The 19,945-nt window shown below is 35.9% G+C and overlaps 1 protein-coding gene and 1 pseudogene across 13 annotated transcripts in view; one reads left to right on the forward strand and one right to left on the reverse strand.

Annotated features, from left to right (window-relative positions):
• Nucleotides 1-19,945, forward strand: part of TFDP2 (transcription factor Dp-2) — a 152,646-nt gene that overhangs the window by 73,820 nt on the left and 58,881 nt on the right. The window contains exon 1 of one of the 12 annotated variants that reach the window (XM_081072987.1): nt 17,251-17,298. The exons of the other annotated variants lie outside the window; for them this stretch is intronic. The gene's annotated coding sequence lies outside the window, so the exon portion shown is untranslated. Of the gene's footprint in view, nt 1-17,250; nt 17,299-19,945 lie in introns of those variants that run through there. 12 annotated transcript variants of the gene reach the window in all.
• On the reverse strand, nt 6,119-7,611 carry LOC308507330 (large ribosomal subunit protein eL18-like; annotated as a pseudogene). Its single transcript has 2 exons — nt 7,571-7,611; nt 6,119-6,713 (listed from the first exon to the last, which is right to left on the reverse strand). The product of its transcript is annotated as a large ribosomal subunit protein eL18-like (transcript).

The raw sequence follows: 19,945 nt of genomic DNA on the forward strand, positions 1-19,945 counted from the left end.
TTTTGGGGGCACTGGTTAGCTCAGTTGGTTAGAGCGCGGTGCTCTTAACAATAAAGTTGCCGGTTTGATCCCCACATGGGCCACTGTGAGCTGCGCCCTCCACAACTAGATTGAAGCAACTACTTGATTTGGAGCTGATGGGTCCTGGAAAAACACACTTAAATGAATAAAAGTTTAAAAAACAAATTCGTTTTTAAATTTTTTAATTATTTTTTATTTTTATTTTTTATTAGTTTCAGGTATACAAAACAATGCAATAGTTAGCCATTTCACCCCTCACAAAGTGATAACCCCCTCCCCCAATCTATTGCCCTTCCGACATCATATATATCTATTACAATTCCGTTGACTCTGTTCCCTATGCCATACTCCATATCCTATGACTACATATATTAAATTACAGTTGACACAATATTATTCAACTTCAGCTTCAGGTGTACAGTGCAGTGGTCAAGCATCTACACCATGAAGTGGTCTCTAATAAGGAAAAAGAATTTCTTTTTGATGGTAAAATATACATAACACAAGACTTACTATTTTAATCATTTTCAAGGGTGTATTTTGTTGGTTTTAAGTACATTGACATTGCTGTACAACTATCACCACTATCCATTTCCAGAACTTTTTCATCATTCTCAAATGAAGCTATACACATTAAATAATAATTGCCCGGTCCCTCTTTTCTAGCCACGGGTAACCATTGTTATAATTTCTGTCTCTGAATTTGAATATTCTAGGAACCTTACATACGTGGAGACATAGATTATTTGTCCTTTTGTGTCTGGCTGATTGCACTTAGCGTGTTTTCAGGGTTCATCCATGTTGTAGCATGTATCAGAATTTCCTTCCTTTTTAAGGTTTGTTAAAGTTTTTTGAGACTATGTTCATGAAGGATAGTGGTTTGGAATTTCTTGGAATTTCTTTGGTTTTGGTATCAGGGTAGTGCCCGCTTTATCAAATGAGTTGGGAAGAGTTTGTATAATGTCAGATTAGTTTTACCATAATTATTTGTTAGAAATTGTGAATGAAGCCATCTGGGCCTGGATTTTCCTTTGTAAGGAGATTTTAAAGTGGGAATTCAGTTTTTGCAATAAGGCTATTCAGGTTGTTTGTTTTTCCTTGAGTGAGCTTTGATAATTTGTATCTTTCAATGAATTTGAAAATGTGTGGCTTAATTTCTAAATATTTGGGGATTTTCCAGAGATCTGTTATTGATTTCTAGTCCAATTCCACTGTGATCAGAGAACATCTTTGGGGGATAATTTAAGTTGTTTTGTAATTTTGAAGTTTGCTTCAAGATCTGTCGTATGGTGCATCTTAGTAAGTGCTCCTAATGTACTGAAAAGAATGTCAGTTTTGCAGATGTTGAGTGAACTGTTCTATAAATATCAATGATGTCAAGTTGATTGCTTGGGTTCAGATTTTCCACGTCCTTACTATCTGTCTATTTGTTCTGTTAATTGCTAAGAGGAATATGTTGGTCTCCATTTATGATACCGATTTTTCTATTTCTCCTTTGAGTTGTCAGTTTTTCCTACATACATTTTGAAACTCTGTTGTTGGGTATATGCACATTTAGAATTGTTATGTGTTATTTTGTTAGTTTGTAGTGTTTTCTTTTGTTATGATATAATACCTGTCTTTATGCCTGTTAACATTCCTTGTTCTGGGAATCTCTGGATTTTAATTACGGCCTTTAGATAACTTACATTTAATGTAATTATTAATATAGTTAGATTTAAATCTGCCATGTTGTTAGTTTTTTTCCATATGTACCACCTGTTCTCTTTTCCTTTTCTTTCATTTGATTTTTTGGGGATAAATTGAATATATATATATTTTTTATGATTCCATTTTATCTTTGTTTATTTGTTATACCTCTTTTTAGGTTTTTCAATTTTTAGTGTTTGCTCTAAGGTTTACAGTGTACATCTTTAAGTTATAGTATACCTTTAAAGAATGTTATACCATGCCATGTATACTTCCATTTCTTCTCTCCTATCTTTGGTGCTATTGTTAGTATATATCTTATTTTTACATAGTTATAAACCCTGTAACACATTGTTGATGTTTTAGTTTAGATCCTCAATTATCTTTTAAGGTGATTAAAGATTAGAGGTAGGAAAAATTTTTCTTCTACTCTTATAATGAGATAGTTGAGTTATTTTAAAGCCCCTATCTGATATTTTCAATATCTGGGTCATATATGAACCTATTGATTACTTCTCTTGATTGCTTTAGCTCTTGCAATGGGTGTTTTTTTCCTTTTGTGCATGTCTTACAGTTTTAATTTAATGCCAGTCATCTTGTATAAAAGAACAGTTGAGGTTGACGTAAATAGTATTTATACCTGGAAATGGGCACACTTCTGTTAGACCATTTGTCTATGGAACTGAGTTAGTCAGATGTTGAACTGAGTTTGGGTTTTGATGTTGCTGTGATTATATTCAGTTACCTCAGGGGAAGAAAGAGCTTGAAGCTTTAAGAAAAATCTTGGTCTTTTTTTAGAAAGGGGAAATGATTCTGAATATTGCATGGTGATATTCACTAGGATTTGTCTTATGACCAGACCTATTCAAGTCATTTGTGAATCCTATGAGAATAGGGTGAGTGTAAGTTTTTATGAAACCAACAAAACAATTACCCTTTAAAATATGTTATGAGAGTCATCTTGTTAAATCACAAGAAGTGCTGCTTATGTATATCTTTTATAGAGTAACGTAGTAAGGGAGCAAAATATTCTCCCTTATTCTAAAAAGGGCAACACTTTGGCATTTCATGGATGCCCAGTGTTTCTGCAGAGGAAGGGGGAGTTGATCTGTGCCTAGTGGAGGCAACAGCACTGAGCAATACTTACTGGAAATGAGCTGTTAATGAGGCCATGTAAAAGACCAAGGCAGTGTTTCTCTAGCTTAGATACGCATTGGAGTCACCTGAGACTTTCAAACAATTTTTATGCCTTCATCTCACCCTCACAGATTCGTATGGAGTTGATTTGAAAGGTGACTTAGACATGAGATTTTCAACTTTTCTAGTTGATTCTAATGTGTAGCCAAGACTGAGGATTACTCTTCGAAAGGCTCACAGAAATCCTTGTGGACTGTTGGAAACTTTGTAAGGTCTGGATGATTTGTGTTAGCACACGGAGGAAATATCAAGTGACATTTAAATTATTATCATTGCTGAGATATACAGAAAAAGCAATTGTTATATATTAAGACACATAAAAGACAACTCAATAAATGAAAGTCATTTCATATTCCTGGAGGAGAAAAATAAGTATTTTAAAATTGACAGTTCTTTCCAAAGCGAATAAAAATTATGTAATGCCCTTTCAATCAAATCTTACAAGAGTTTTTAAAAATCGGTAATGTCACCCATCACCCAAATATTGGTTTCTAATACTATTTTCCAATAAAATGATCCAAGCCTCGTTGGAAAAATAGCTAATCTAGTTTTGGAGCAGGGAATATACAAGATGAACCTGGAGTGTCATGTATGTAATACCTGAAAACAAGGAAATATTTAAAAAAGCAAAGTGGTGGAGCACGCCAAAGCAATGCAACAGCCAGTTTGAAAGAGCTCCCAGTGGCCAAAACTAGAGCAATTTGAGCAACAAAATAATTAATGTAATGTTGGATTTTAACCTAAAGTATAAAGTAAAACTATATCTGTACATACTTCTATAACTAAGTAACTGAATAAATAAGTGGGAGAAAAGAGACAGGTCTCCCATTCGTGGACTTCCAAATAATTTATGTAGAAACTCCCCCCTCAGGGAGGTAAAGCTTAAATTCTCCAACCCTCTTTGAATGTGGGTTGCACATAGTACTGTGCTTCCAAAGAGTAATTTATGGAAACATGGGGTGAAGATGGAAGGGTAACTTTACAGTGGAGAAACCTGGAAAACACCACCTTGGCCAGGTGATCCTCTAGGTTAATTTTATCAGTCATAAGTCATGTTGATAGCATGTTGATAGTCATGTTGATAGTCATGTTGATGTGATGTGATGAGATCTTCTTTCCAGTAACCTATAATAAATCTAGTCTAACAATGAGGAAAAAAATCAGACAAACCCAGATTGTGTGGTGTTCTACAAAATGCCTGACCAGTACTCCTCAAAACTGTCCAAGTCATCAAAAACAAGGCAGACTTGAGAAACTGTCCAAACCAGGGGAGGCTTAGTAAATATGATAACTAAACGTAATACAAATAAATAAATTAAATATTGGCATTACAAGAAAAAAAAAACCAGGATAACAGAATGAGAAATTCACAAAAGAAGAAATGCAAATGGCTAATAAAAATATGAACATGTGTTCATTTTCACCAGGAATCAAAATACAAATTTAAATGTTTGCCAGTCACACTGGCAAAGTGATTTTTTGTTTGATTATTTTTTAATACCCACTTTGGGTGGTAGAGGAGAGTATGGGAACTCATAAAGTGAGACAACCTCTCTGGAGGATAATTTGCTCAGTACGTATAAAAAGTCTTAAAAATGTGCATACCCTAACTCAGCATTTTCTCTTCTGGGAATTTATTCTAATTAGAAAGATCTGTGGGAGGATTTTAGCAAGAATGTTTACCACAGCATTATTGGTAAGAATGAAAAATTGGAAGCAGTGTGATAGATAACAATACAGATAACCTTTCAACAGAACATGTTTGAATGTAAAGGTCTACTTATAGGTGGATTTTTTCCCCAATAAATACATAAATGCATTTTCTCTTATGATTTTTTTTTAAACTCTAAAAAAATTTAAGTGTGTTTTCCCAGGACCCATCAGCTCCAAGTCAAGTGATTGTTTCAATCTAGTTGTGGAGGGTGCAGCTCACAGTGGCCCATGTGGGGATTGTGAGCTAACCGGCTGCCCCACCTTATGTTTTTTTAAATAATATTTTTTCTAGCTTATTTTATTGTAAGAATACAGTATTAATGTAACATACAAAATATGTGTTAATGGATTCTATGTTGTCAGTAAGGGTTCTGGTCAACAGTAGGCTATTAGTAACATTTTGGGGGAATCAAAAGTTATACAGGCAGATTTTCACTGCATGGGGAGGGTGGTCAGTGCCCCTAACCTCTGAATTGTTCAGAGCTTAACTCTATATTGTGACGCTGTAGTGTGGTGGTATTCTGTAGCTAATACAAACTAAATAATTTATTAAGTTAAAAATGTTAACCCGACATGTATAGATCTCCCCTCACCTTTTTTTTTGGAAAAGAAAACTATGGAGCATAGAAAAAAGACTTGGTATATGTATATTCATTATTAATAAAATTAATTATTTCTTGGTGTTTGAATTATAGATGATTTTTATTTTCTCCTATGTGCTTTTCTATGTTTTGCAATTTTTCTGCATTGTGCCTATGCAGTATTATGGACATCATTTAAAAAGCTATTGTAAAATAAAACCTTTTTCCTCTATCAAATTAACAAAGACTTTCTTAAATTTATGACTCATGTTTGCAAAGGTATGAGAAATTGATGTCTTCGTTTCATATCCACTTTTTATTCTACTTCTATTTATTCTTACCCATTTAATCTTCATATCTACTTCTGGCGGGAGTGTGAATCAGCACTAGGACTCTGGGAAGTAAACTGGGAATACATATCAAACCCCTTAAGACAGTTTTATATTCTTAATACCCTTTCGGCAGGTTATCATTAGAAAAGAATAAGATATTTGAGTGTAGAAGTGTTTATCACATGATTATTTATAATGGAAAAATATAGAGACTGTGTAAATATCCAATATAGGAAAATAAAATATGACACATTTGTACAGTGGAATATTTATGCATTCATGATTGTGCTTAGAAATATTTGTTGAGATCTGATCATTCTTGTGTTTCTTTTTAGTCTTCTGCTCAAAATGGCATCTGTGATTCTGATTCTTTCCCCAAGTTCTTTGCTGTAGCCCCAGATTAAAAAAAAATAATAGTAAGTGGGTTCCTTCTATTTTGTGTAAATAACAACAGGTAGTAAATTACTTATCTTCTGTAACCATTATGTTAATGTGTATTTTATGTGTCTTCCTCAGTGTCTGTCTGTCTTTTTTTTTTTTTCCCCAACATCCAAAATCTTTTTAATCACAAGGCGGGATCTGGGGTTAGTTTTTATAGCCCCAGCCGGCCCGTGGGCCTCTGGCTTGCTGGAACTTCCTCCCCTTGGAGCACACATAGGGTTTGGTGTGGTTGTGCTGCGTCCCAGGGGTCTTGCCAAAATGCCTGAACACTTCTCGGCTCTTGTGAGGCCCAAGAGCAGGATGATGCCAGTCTTTGGGGGAGTCCAGGGCCAGCTAGTCGAAGGTGAGGATCTTGCCATTGGCCTTGAAGATGTGACTCCCGGCGGGGCTGCTCTCACCTCCTGGACACGCACGTCATCAGTTATAGTCCCTACAGCCACAGCAATTTTCCCCTCCCGGCCAGGAAGTTGCTTCTTCCGGATCATGCAGAAAAGGGACAGAGGTGGCCCGTTGATGCGTCTCATGAACAACCTCTTCATCACCACCTGGTTGAAGGTGGAGTTGGTTGTCGGGCCAGAAACCTGTGCAGCGTGACCCACAGCCTTAGGTAGATGTCCTGGCTCTTGGGCTCCTGTTCCAAACCTTACAGTCTTTGTTGTGATAGATGTCAACTCCCAGGATGGCACCTTCCACTCCACCAGGTCCAGAAAGCTTCCTCACTTTCAGTTTATTTGCTTTACTTTTAGTTATGGGTATTATGTGAGCCTTTTCACAATTCTTATTCTTCTGTCTGAAATGCTTTTCTCCCTGCTTTTACCATGGCTGGCACCTCATCTTCCAGGTTGCAGCTTAAATATCACTCCCCTCAGAGAGAATTTCCTGGACCACCTTATTTAAAAGAGCATACGTGTAATACTCCTTCTCAACTTTCTAATGCCCACTAGTTTCTTTCATAGCAATAAACACAATTGATATTTTTGTATTTGTTTACTTGTTTGTAGTGTTTCCTTCATTAGAGTATAACTTCCTCAGTCTAAGGGTTATATCTTTTCCTTCACCAGTGCATTTTTAGGTCCCCTTCTCATGTTTGGCATGTTGTTAACAGTTACTAAGTATGTGTAGATTGAACAAACAGACGTAATTTGCAGCTTTGACAACAGAATTCATTAAGAATTTAGCATGTAATTTAACTAAAAGTTATCAATTAGGTTGTACCAAGTGTATTCTTGTAACACGTTTAATTTATCTTAGCTATATTGGTCTTGATATTTTAATGTATTTTGTGTAGGAATTTAAAGGAAGGAGGTTAGATAATCTCTTACAGTAAAGGTGAAACTACTGGATGCTGAGGAGTGGGTAGACTTTGAAGAGATAAAGAAGACAGGGAAAGACATTTTGGACTAGACAGCTGTATATGTGTTTTTATAGACTTTTATCTTTTTAGCATACTTTTAGATTCACAGCAAAATTAAGCTGAAGGTATAGAGATTTCCTATATTTCCTCAGCTCCCAACCCCCTCCCACATGAGTTGTTTTTTTCTTTTTTTAATTTTTTTTATTGTGGTAAAATACACATAACAAAATTTACCATCTTACCCACTTCTAAGTTTCAGTTCAGTGGTACTGAATGCATTCATAATGTTGTGCAAACATCACACCATACACCCCCATAACCTTTTTCATCTTGTAAAAGTGAAACTCCATGTTCATTAAACAGTAACATCCTATTTCCCTTACCATGACCTAGACTCTGGCAACCACAATTTACTTACTTTCTGTCTATACGATATTGATTGCTCTAAGTATCTCATATAAGTGGAATCATAAAGTATTTGTCTTTTTGTGACTGGCTTATTTCACTCAGCATAATGTTTTCATGGTTCATCCATGTTGTAGCGTATGCCAGAATTTCCTTCCTTTTTAAAGCTAAGTAATATTCCATTGTATGTATATACCACACTTGGCTTATCATTCATCCATCAATGGACACATGAGTTGCTTCCATTTTTTAGCTATTGTGAATAATGCTGCTATGAACATGGGAGTACAAATAGCTCTTTGAGACCCTGCTTTCAATTCTTTGGGGCATATACCTAGAAGTAAAATTGACCCAGTAGAATCAAAGTAATTCTATTTTTAAATTTTTTGAGGAATCAATATTTCAATTTCCACAGCAGTTGTACCATTTTACATTCCCACCAACAGTGCACGAGGGTTCTAATTTCTCCACATCCTCACCAACACTGGTAATTTCCTGTTTGTTTTGTGTTTTTTTTATAGTGTCCATGCTAATGAGTTTGAGGGCATATCTTACTGTAATTGTGATTTGCATTTCCCTAATAGTGATTTTGAGCATCTTTTTATGTGTGTATTGGCCATTTGTGGATCTTCTTCGGAAAAAGGTCTATTTAAGTCCTTTGCTCATTTTTGAATCAGATTGGTTTTTGTTGTTGAGTTTTAGGAGTTTTCTTTATATTCTGGATATTAATTGCTTGTCACATATATGGTTTGTTTGTGACAGTTTGCTTCTCATTTGTTGCTTTCAAGATTCTTTGTCTTTTGAAAGTTTTAGTATAACATGTTTTCTATGTGTCCATCTTACTTGGAGTTTTTTTAGCTTCTTGGGTGTTTATATTCATGTCTTTCATTAAATTGGGGTAGTTTTCAGCTGTTATTTCTTCAAATATTCTCTGAGACCCTTTCTGTCTTCTTCTGGGAGTCCCACAATGTGTATATTGGTCTGCTTAATGGTGCCTCACAGGTCCCTTAGCCTGTTCACTTTTCTTTAGTCTTTTTTTTTCTGCCCCAATACTTTCTATTGTTTTGTCTTCAAGTTTGCCGATTCTTTCTTCTTCCTGCTCAAATCTGTCTTTGAATCCCTCTAGTGAATTTTTCATTTCAATTATGTTCAAGCTCCAGAGTTTCTTTTCAGGTTTTTTTTAGGTTTTCCTAAAAAATTTTATATGTATTTCTGTGTTGTTCATAAATAATTTTCTTGTCTTTCTCCGCATCTTCTTTTAGTTTTTTGAGCATCTTTAAGACAGTTGTTTTAAAGTACTTATCTAATATATCTGCCTTGAGATCATTTTCAGGGACAGTTCCTGTTGATTTATTGTTTTCCCTTTGAATTGCCATACTTTCCTGTTTCTTCATTATGTCTTTTGATTTTTTTGCTGAAAACGGGACACTTGAGTCTAATAATGTGGTAACCCTAGATATCAGAATCTCCCACTTCCCCCAAGGGTTTGCCATTGTTTGTTATTGTTTCAGTTCATTTTTAAAACTGTCGTAGGGTTTTTTTAAATTAACTTCTCTGTTTTGAGGTCAGCCTGAGTTGTAAACTTAAGATTTTCTCAGGTCTTTTCTGAGCCTTTCTCTGGACATGTGTGGTCACTTTCTAATTTTCCCTGTATATGCAATTATTTTCAAATGTCATAGTCTTTAGTATCTGGCTCCCAAAAGGGTAAAAAGTGGAAGGGAAGGGTACCAATTCTTTAAATCCCTTGGAAGTTACTTCAGCCATAGGGGAAGGGGCTTGCAACAATGGCAGGGGAAGTGGGGGGAGGTATCACTACAGTGTCTGCCTGCTTCTTTGTCTGCACTCCTGTGATCAGAAGCAGCAATCCCCAATCAGCATAAATGCTCAATGTTTGGAGGACAGAGTTCTTTTTGCCCACCTTGGCTCTTGCATTCTTTGTGCATAGCTATTTGCTGTGTGGCTGGGGTTGGAAGATGGTTAGCTACTACTGTACTACCAGCTATAAATTGACTAAAATTAACTGCAATTCAACATCCAAGTCTTCCCCTGGAAGTTGCAAGGCTTCATTAGACTTGAGAGTTCCAAAATAGTTTTATCAGACAAATTCTGCCAGTAAAGTTGTCTACATGAAGAGACAGATTCCTGATGCTTTCTACTCTTTCATCTTCCCAGAATCCTCTTCCCTACATGGGTTTTTAAGACAGGGCTACAGCAATATCTTTGGCATGTTTGGGAAAACATTACAGAAAATTGTAGGTTGTTAATGGAGGAGCCAGCTAGTTGCTGGTAATTAGTAATGGAAAGTTATTAGTTATAGAAATTCATCTGGGTATAATCGTTAAGAGCCTGGCCAAAAGTATTTGGAATTTCTTCTGTTGTCACTGGAGTTCTTTTAACAGATGCAAAGCTACTGAAACTATTTAATCGTTAAAGGACACTTGTTCATTCATTTATTTGTTTAATAAATATTGTTTGAGTACATACTGTGTATTACATGGTTTTCTAGACAGGAAGGGTACAGGAATGAAATAGGGGATCTGGAGAGCCAAAACGCCACTGTGGAGGAGTTTACACACTATTGGAAAGTGACAGACATGTAAATTACAAAGGAATATGATAAACATTGTAATAAATGTATGTCCACATTGCTGTGAGAACTTAAAATAGAACCAGGTCTGCTTTAGGGAATTAGGAATATCTTAACTGCGGAGGTGACATTTTATGGTTTTGGAGGAACAGTAGTTACCAGGTAAAGAATATTGAAACCTTAACAGTAAAGTCATGTTGTTCAAGGAATGAGTAATTCATGTTTCTGGAGTTGTGGGAGATGAGACTGGAAAAGCAATTAGGGATCAGATGATTAAAGGCCTACTATAACCTATTTGATGAGGGAACCATCAAAGGTTTTTAGGCAGGGAACTGAAATGATTTATTTATTTTTCCCATTTGGAATAGTTTTATTTGGCATTAATGAGCTACTATATGAAAGAGAACAATATTAGATTTTTACTAAGCCTTTTGATTGCATCTATTTATTGAATTTGTATCTATAATTGATATCCAGAGTCATTAAGTGTGTGGATTTTGAGAAGTTAAGATCTGGATTAGTATCATAGTTCTACCACTTAACCGTGTTTCTCCAAAAATAAGACCTCGCCGGACCATCAGCTCTAATGCGTCTTTTGGAGCAAAAATTAATATAAGACCTGGTCTTATTTTACTATAATATAAGATCAGGTCTTATATAATATAACATCATATAAGACTGGGTCTTATATTAATTTTTGCTCCAAAAGACGCATTAGAGCTGATGGTCTGGCGAGGTCTTATTTTCGGGTAAACAGGGTAGTAGTAGTTATACAAGTACTTGTTTTAGTTAGCCTCAATTTTCTCATCTGAACAATAGGGCCTTCTTAGTAGTTTCTGGGCACTATTGACTCAGGGGAAGTAATGAGGTTTCTTTTGGATGGGGAAGACAGTCAAATGAGACTCTCCAGGAGATGTAACAGCCTGAGTGTACTCTGAGTACTGAAGCTTAGAGGTAGAGTTGGAAGTCATCCGTAAAAAGGTAGACGTTTAATCTGTAAGAGATAATTAGCTCTAAATAGGTTTTCATATGCCATGCTTAAAGATCTGGAAAAGGAAACCATTGAAAGTTTTTAAGCAGGGTTCCATATGTTCTAATTTTTCCAAACAATTTCATTTGTATCCCTGCATAATTATTATAGTTTGCCCCCTTTCACTCTCATTGGTTAACCTAGTTTGGATAATAAATTATGTGGCCAGTTACCTTCTAAAGCAAAAGTATTGCAAGAACAAAGGGCCAAAATCGAGCCATTTAGAATATGAGCAATGAGAAAAAAAATAAAGGAAACAGCCTAGAAGGGTAGTGGTGAAACAGAGAAGAAATGGTCTGCACAAAAGCCTAGAGAAGATAGTGCTAATCATATTAAGAAGGTGAGACTTGTAAGATCAGCAAGATTATGGAGCATAAGTATACATTATTAGATTTATCATGGTAGAGCTTATTGTCTGCTTCAGACAGTGCAGTTTCATTTGAACAGTTGCAGAGAAGCCAAATTGAATTGCTTCTTTGAGAATGAGGACTAGCCTTTTATTTTCACATCCCTAGTGCCTAGCACAGCAGTTACCATGTAGGAGGTACTTGGTGCATTTTTGAAGAATCTAAATATAATTAATAGTTGGTGAAAAAGGTGAGCTAGTGGATATAGATATCGCACTTTTAAAAAATTAGGTGGTTAAAGAGTGATGGAAAGGAGGATGTTTTTAGTTGGACAGTAGTTAGAAAGGAAATTTTCTACATTTTTAAATGTGAAGATGAACTCAGTAGAAAGGGAGAAATAAAGTATCTGAGGATGGAAGTAAGTTTGAAAGCTAAAGTTCTTGCTGCTTAAGGAAGACTATTGCAAAGTGAATAGTGTGGCCTTAAAAGGGCCAATGGATTCCTTACCCCCTGCCCCATTTCACCCCCAGCCCTGCCCTGGCCCGAAACCCCCTTGATGATTTAGGAATATCCTGATGAAAAGAGTACAGTCACTGGAGTCAAAAAAAGAGAGCTAATCTCGACTTGAGCTCTTAATAGATTAGTGCCAAACCACTTACTCTCTTACATTTAAATGACTCAGCTAGAGATTTTACCATTTGCTGAATGCCTAGAAGCTCCTTTATCAATCTCTTTCTCATCTTCCCGGCTGCTACATTTTACATGATTATGTCCTTCTGACCACAGTTGGTTGTCCTAGTACCTCATAACTTTGATAATATTTTATTAGTCAAGATGAGCACTTGACCCAAGATTAGCCCATGAATGTCTTCCTGGTATTTTAAAGCCTTGGATGAGAGAGAGGGTTAATGAAATCTGTAAAATGTAAAACTAGGGACACATTAATGGCCATGTTTCCCAGCATGTGAAGAATGCTGATCTATATAGTGAAAGACATGATGTTGACATGAGAGAAAATCTGAGGCAAAACAGAGGGAGGGAGACAGAATCCTGGCCACTCCAGACTTCCTAAAACCTAACTGCATCCCTGACCCTCCTCCTAGTTTGGTTACCTAACCTTTTCTTGCATTCCATGAGCCAGTTGAGCCAACTAATTTCCTTTAAAGTCAAACTAGTTTGAGTTGAGTTTCTATGCCTTATAATTAAATTAATACCTGAATTTGGATGAAGGGTTCTGATTGCAATGCTCATGCTTTCTTTACTGTACCATATTTCTTCTCTAAGGCTAAAATCCTATGTCTACAGTTCCATCGCTTCCTAACTTGGAGGGGCTTTAGTGAACTATCTCTGTCCTCTCAATCATCTTTGGTTTCTTTCCGTCCCATAGATTCTTCTCTGAAGTACTGGCATATGCCTCCCTCATCCTGTAAAGCCTTCCAGTTGATTCTTTGGGCTTCACTAATTCAGTTGAATAATCTGCTAAAATATTCATAGGGATTTGGTAGAAGATAAGGTTAGAAAGGTGATACCATGTTTCCCCGAAATAAGACTGGGTCTTATATTAATTTTTGCTCCAAAAGACGCATTAGGGCTTATGTTCAGGGGATGTCATCCTGAAAAATCATGCTAGGGCTTATTTTCCGGTTAGGTCTTATTTTCAGGGAAACATGGTAGATTGAGGCCAGATTGAGAAAAAGTTAGACTATTTTAAGTAGTTTGTTGTTATTATCTAGATCAGAGATGTTTAGAACTTTCTGTGATGTTGGGAATGTTTTGTATCTATGCTGTCCCACACAGTAGCTATTAGGCACATGTGGCTATTGGGGACTTAACATGTGTAATTGGGAAATTGAATTTTTAATTTTATTTAACATTAATCAGTTTAAATTTAAATAGTTATATGTGGCTAAGACTACCACTGTGTTTGATACTGTATCTATAGACATCCACGGGGTCATCAGAAGTTGTAGTTCTTATTTGTTTTACTTTGTTTTTAAATCGGGGAAATGGTGTGTGTTTTAGAAAAAAAACACCAAAAAACTGGAAACAATGTGGGTATTTGGATGGTGAGGAAGAGGCAGGAATAGAAAAATCACTTTCTATTCTGGGCATGATGCCTTTAACCAGGATGGGAACACAGGAAGATGGGCTGGTTTGGGAAGGTGGACAAGATGTTCAATACAGAAGCTGAGCAGTGAGAGGTATAGACAGAGATATCCAATAGACAACTGTAAAGAAATTCAGAGGAGAGCAGAACAGAGACGGCTAGGGCTAGAAGTAGAAATCTTTGTAGTCATCTACATAGAGGTGATCAAGTCATAAAAACAGGCAATGTTTTCTTTCCAAAGAGGGTATGTAAACCTTGAAGAAAGGAGCATCAAGGACAGAACCTTGAAAGATGTCTGTATTTAAGAGTTGGAAAAGGGAAGAGGAGCAGCGAAGTTGAAGTTACTTACTGTATGATACCTTTAAGAAACCAACATTTACCCATGCAAGGGGTAGCAGGCACCCTTTGCTTTAGCGGTAGTCCTCATCAGAGAGGTTAGACATTTTACTCGAAAATGTTGATACGTATGTGTAGGAAATCAGCATAGCTAATTTCCATTCCCTCATACTATGGATGTGGTAAGGTCATTATGTTTAGCAGAAATGGGGCAAATAAAAACTATCATTGTGCTATCATAGTGTCTTTTCTACCTTTGCAATAAAATGTATCTGTAAAATGTGGTTGCCAAGAAACATAGCACACTCCAAATAAATTAGCTTATAAATCTGAGCGAGAGAATGCCTAGCCCCCTTTGGTATTTTCTAGATAATCAGTAGTTGTAAATAAAATGCTTAAGTGGATTTTCTGTGTAAGATTAAGGAGAAATTTTTTGAGAAGACCTATATGAGATGTGTTTTATTATGTCAATGAAAAGACTCATGGATTTCCCCGCAATGGGTCGTACACTTGAAAAGGAACACAGAAGGTAGTGATTATGCTGCCTGCTGAGAAAAGGTTTGGGAGTAGATTGAAGGGCAGTGTGAGTAAAGAATTGGAACGGGAGAAAGGACACTGCCAAGGAAGGCAAACAAGGAGAAGGAAACATGGAAGAATAGAGATGGGCTTAAGGTCAGATCTGTGGAGTAGACTGTAAACAGCAGGTCAATTTGCTGTCTAGCTCAGTGCCATAATACGTAATAGGAACTTAGTAACTGTTTGTTAAAAGAAAGAGTGAATGATAGTGAAGGAAAAGAAAAATGGCTCCCGCTGGAACAACGGAATCCTATTCATTAAAGTAAGGCCCCACCTTACTTTATCTATTACTTGACCTCAGTCATCGTGTGTCTTCCTGACCTTGAGTTGCTGTTGGTTTGATGGTTAGAACATATACTAACTAAGGTGTGAATATTCCAGGTAGTTTATATTTGAACTTGTAAGCATTGTCCAGCTCTAGGGGGTCGGGTGGGGAGGGGAAGGACTGCTCTGCTGTTTAGAAGTATGGCGAATGTACTTGAGGACTGGGAAGTTTAATTTCTTTTTGTTTTAAGACTGTAACAGAGTAGGTGTGACTGTATCTAGTCCCTGAATAGCCTGGCCTTGGGTAACATGGTGAGCACTTCTGGCTGATCTGACAGGTTAGAGGCGTGGCTTCTGGAAGGCAACCAAGAATGATGAGAAGCAGGATGGGGAGTTTAACATTATTTTTGATATGGGTATGTACCTGGATGTAAACATGTAAGGTTTTAATACACAAAACTGATCGGATGCTGTGTAATTCCCAGGTTTCTTCTTTTTTTACTCAAAACTCCTCTGAAATCTGATAGTTCATAAAAACTTAGGGAATAGAATTTTAACCAATTCCTTTATTCAATTATTATGGTGACCTCACAGCTGATAGAGAAAACAGATTTTAGAATCTAAAAAGATACAAGGCCACATAGGTTGTATTTTCAATTTTGAATGAATATATCTGCAACCCAATTTAATGTACACCCTATAGTGTATTTCTGTATGCATGTAAATATAATATATGGTACATACTAGTCTGTTTGCAAAGAAAAGTTTGACTGAGAAAAAGTTCTCTTTGATCTGTTTCACTCAGTGTATGTCTGAATGTCTAACAGGCCGTGTTGTAGATACTGGGGTACACGCTGAACAAAGCACAGAATCCTTGCCCTCCTGGAGCTGTTGCCAAGGTGTGCTTTCAGAGGGGCATGGTTCAGATTAGATGATAACTAATTAAATAACAAAGGTACCTTAGTCATTTAGGAGAGTCCTACTCTCCGGGAGTTGAGGTATAAACTAAAAAGCTCACTGAAGACAGGGATTTTGTTCGGCTTTTGTTTGTTGTGTTCACTGCTTTATCCCCAGAGTCAAAATAGTGTTTGGCTCATAACAGGCATTCAGGAAATATATGTTGTTGATTGAAGGGTTTGTTTTGAATTTGTATAATCATAAACATGTACTTGAGCAAATAATTTTTACATCTAGCTAGTTGAAAGTTTTATAATCTCAGTTACCTTATTTTTGTGCTTGTTAAGTACTTTTTGTTTCTCCTTGGGCCCACATATCAGGGTGCAGGAAAAACTTATGAAATTCTAATAATTAGTCCGTCATATGGTGATCTGATATTGCAAAGGGTAGATTTGTAACGCAACTTAAGAGGTCATCTTTTGTTCGGCTTCCTTCCTAGGAAAAAGTGAGTAAGATGGTTAGGTATATACTTTTAATAAATCATAAAAAAAAAATCTAGGACAACATAATTGGGTTCTCTCTTGAGAAAATGAAGGAAAGTACTTAATACTAGATATAAAGGTACTAAACTGAAATTTTTAAAACTTTTAACTGTGTGGGAAAGTGAAAAAAAAAAAAAATCGAGCACAGCTAAGCTGCTCTTTGTTGATATCAGAAATGGGCCTGTCATTCATTTTGGCATTGAAGCATAGCCTCCTATCTCAGGGGGCAGGACCAAGACTTTTTTTTCCCTCCCCAAAGAGCTGTACAGTTATTACAGGTTGAAAAGCCCCGACCAGTTTTTCAAGAGTTTCTCCTCCTTTTTTTTTTTTTTTTTTCCTGAAACTCAGGGTGCTTTTGCTCTGCTTTCAAGATGCATTAAGGTCTCCTGCTTTGTGACTGCTTTGGAGCCTGCAAATACTCTGACATGTATAATGCGAATTATGCAGGTTTAATGAGTAAGTTTAATCTTATTTTTTAGCTAGTTAAAATTCAAGTGATTTTTAGAAAAATGTTAGCTAGGAGCTAGGCATTTTGTCGTTTTACCACTTTTATTTTAAGGTTGTTTCTTTTAAAACAACCTCCTTTAATAAGAAAGCAAAATTCTACATTAAAAAGGCCCCTGCGCCTCTCAAGACCTGCACTATAGGTTTCTTTTGAAGTGTCTTTGTTGCATTAGATAGTATTCATTTGTCTTCTGAAAGACAGTTAATTAAACAGTTTTCTTGAGCATCTTTTTAGTTTTACTGAGAAGTATTTTAAATTGAGCTTTCTGAGCTCGATTGCTTATGTCTAACACAGTCTCAAGTTTCCACTGAATGGTAACAAAGACTGTAGAGTGTTGTTGGTACTGCAGTGAGAGGCATGCTTCTTTAGACCAGGTAAGAGAGATCATTTTGTTTCATACTGCTGGGTGAGTTTTCACAGTGCTTATTTTATATTCTTTCAAGAGCAGCAATGTTAAATGAATAAATAGCCAGGAGCAAGCTGAATTCAAGACGTCCTTGCTTGTTGCAGACAGGAAAACTACAGAGTATGGAGGTTGGGGTGGGCAGGGGGGGAGGGGTAGAGTAAGCTGAGTTTATCACTCAGTTACTTATATAAATCAATTAAAATGTGAAAATAATTCCGGAGCTCAGTTTTCTTTGTTTAAGAAGTAAGGAATCAGTGAAGAAATGAATAATTTTAAAGGTACTCATGATTATGACTTGTGAATGCAATTCCAATGATAGTTTTTACTTTCATTTCTTTCCTGTACTTAATAAAATAAGCTTTGCCCTCATCTATATGTTTTTTCCATTTAGGAAAACTTTTAAATTGTCAACAGCAAAATATGCTTCCTCAGGATTCTTAGAATAAACTTGACACTTAAAAAAAGAATTTCAGCTTTTATAGCTGTTTCATTCCTTTTTTCTCTTTTTTTCCTAGTACATTTTTCTTCAAAGTATTTGTGCTTTGAAAATGTCAGCTGTATTCTAATGAAGCTGGGGCATTGTTTGCTCATAAAGGGGCCAGTGCATTCCACTGCTTTATGGTTTATTATGAGGCACAGTGTGAGAGTGTGGGTGGCACCATTTGGTGTCTGCCTCTTGGGGTAGTGACTGCCATTATGTTAGCACTGGATTGGCAAAGAAAATATAGCATGCAAGATCCTATATGAATCTGGATACTGTGAAGAAAATCCTAAGCCTAAACAATACTGAGTGAGCAGGGAATGTATGACAGCTTGATTGAGTTCATCTCTTCAAGTAGACCTTGAAGTCTGCATTGTAGTTACAATTAATAGTCTACCAGTCACATCTCTTGTTTTTTGATGTATGTAACATTTACTCATTCTTTGAACTTTAATAAGGAAGTGAATGTTTCTAAAGCAATGACATTTTAAGTAGATACAGTAAAATGTTAAATAATACATTTACTTAAAAAGAAAAGTTTTAAGCAACTTAGGGTGGGTGAGGAGGGGGAGTGGGAGAGTAGGTCAGGCAGAGCCTTTCTTTCAGTTAGGAAAGCCCTGATGAAAAAAAGCAACAGATGTTTCTTCTGTTACAATTGAGGTTGTTTCATTCAAAATTCCCAGTAGCTGAAATGGGGAGGGGAGGTCATAAATCTGACTTAATCAGCGAATAAATAAAACTTCGTGATTTAAATTCTTCTATATTCAGAATTTTTTTATTTTGTCTTAAAAATGTGTGTAATTAATGGAAATGTGCGAAAGTTAATTTTAGTGCGTTTAAGTTATGGAAAAAAGGGTCATTACTTCATAGAGAATATTGGGGGGGGGAAATTAAGCCATAAAAATATAAGGAATATTGAGTTGCAACAGTTTGTAATTACACAATAGGTTCAAAATGAAATTGCAATATGAAACATTTGCATATGGTGATAGATCATTTTATCTTCAATGAGAAGCATGAGATTTATTCCAGAAGATCTTTGAATAGGAAATGTGGGAGAAACATTTTCAGTTTATTTGAAATGATGTGTTGCAGTTTGGCTCTAGAAAGAAAGACAGTAAGCTTAGATATGGTTGCTAGTGGAAAGGAGAATGAATGTTTGCTCAAAAGAGTAGGAAGAGCTTGCAAGCAATGTGCATGCACTGAGAGCAGTCAAAATTTAAAAATTTGAATTTGTGGAATTCATAATGAGTAAAGTAAAATCCTTTCCTTTTACTAGTAACATTAAGAGAAGTTCTATGCTCTTGGAAAGTATGCATTTAATACACATTAGAATTTTATGTGATTCCTTAAAAGTTAACTCTTGTAAAACCAGTGTGCCAGATTGTTCACATATTAGGCACTAATTAAAAATTTGCCATACCCTACACTGTAAAATTAGTAATACTATGTAATAGCCAAAAAAATTCTTTGAAGCATAGTTCAGAATTTATATATGGAGCAAATATTAAGTTGCTTTCTAAATGTTTAATTGATCTAAGGAGAAGACCAGAAAAGACATCAACATTCAAGGAGATTATTTACATTTTCTCTTGCTCTTAATTAGGATATATGAGCTGCCCCGAAGATTTTCTTTGCTTCAAATAATGATGACAGAATTTAGAGATGTTGAAGCTTTTCAGATCATTGTTTCAATTCAGATTAAGATATTCTAAAGTTGATCTGTGCGCATTTTGCTTTTTTAAGGAATAGCAATATGTAGCAGGTTATTTTTCCTCCCTAAGATACGTAAAATAACTTCAATGGAGTTTAGAATGGATTTATAAACTATACATTTGACTAAGGTAAGAACTTTTAGAATTTTGACCAAAGAATGTATAACTTTGATAGAATAGACAGCTCTAAAAAAAAAGTCGGCCCCACATGGGATATGTAACTATGACAGCATTATAGGGTGTAGTTATCAAAAAATGCATTCACTTATGATTACAAATGTAGGCACTGATGATAAGGTACGTAACAAGGAAAACAACATCAGCCACAGCAATTCAGAAATAATTGAGATTGTTAACCCTTCAAATTAAGAGCAGTATACTGAAAGAAGGCTCGGGAATGAGGTGTCTGTGGTTCTCGC

The sequence above is a fragment of the Rhinolophus hipposideros genome (genome assembly GCF_964194185.1).
Source record: "Rhinolophus hipposideros genome assembly, chromosome: 14".
Lineage (NCBI taxonomy): Eukaryota > Metazoa > Chordata > Mammalia > Chiroptera > Rhinolophidae > Rhinolophus > Rhinolophus hipposideros.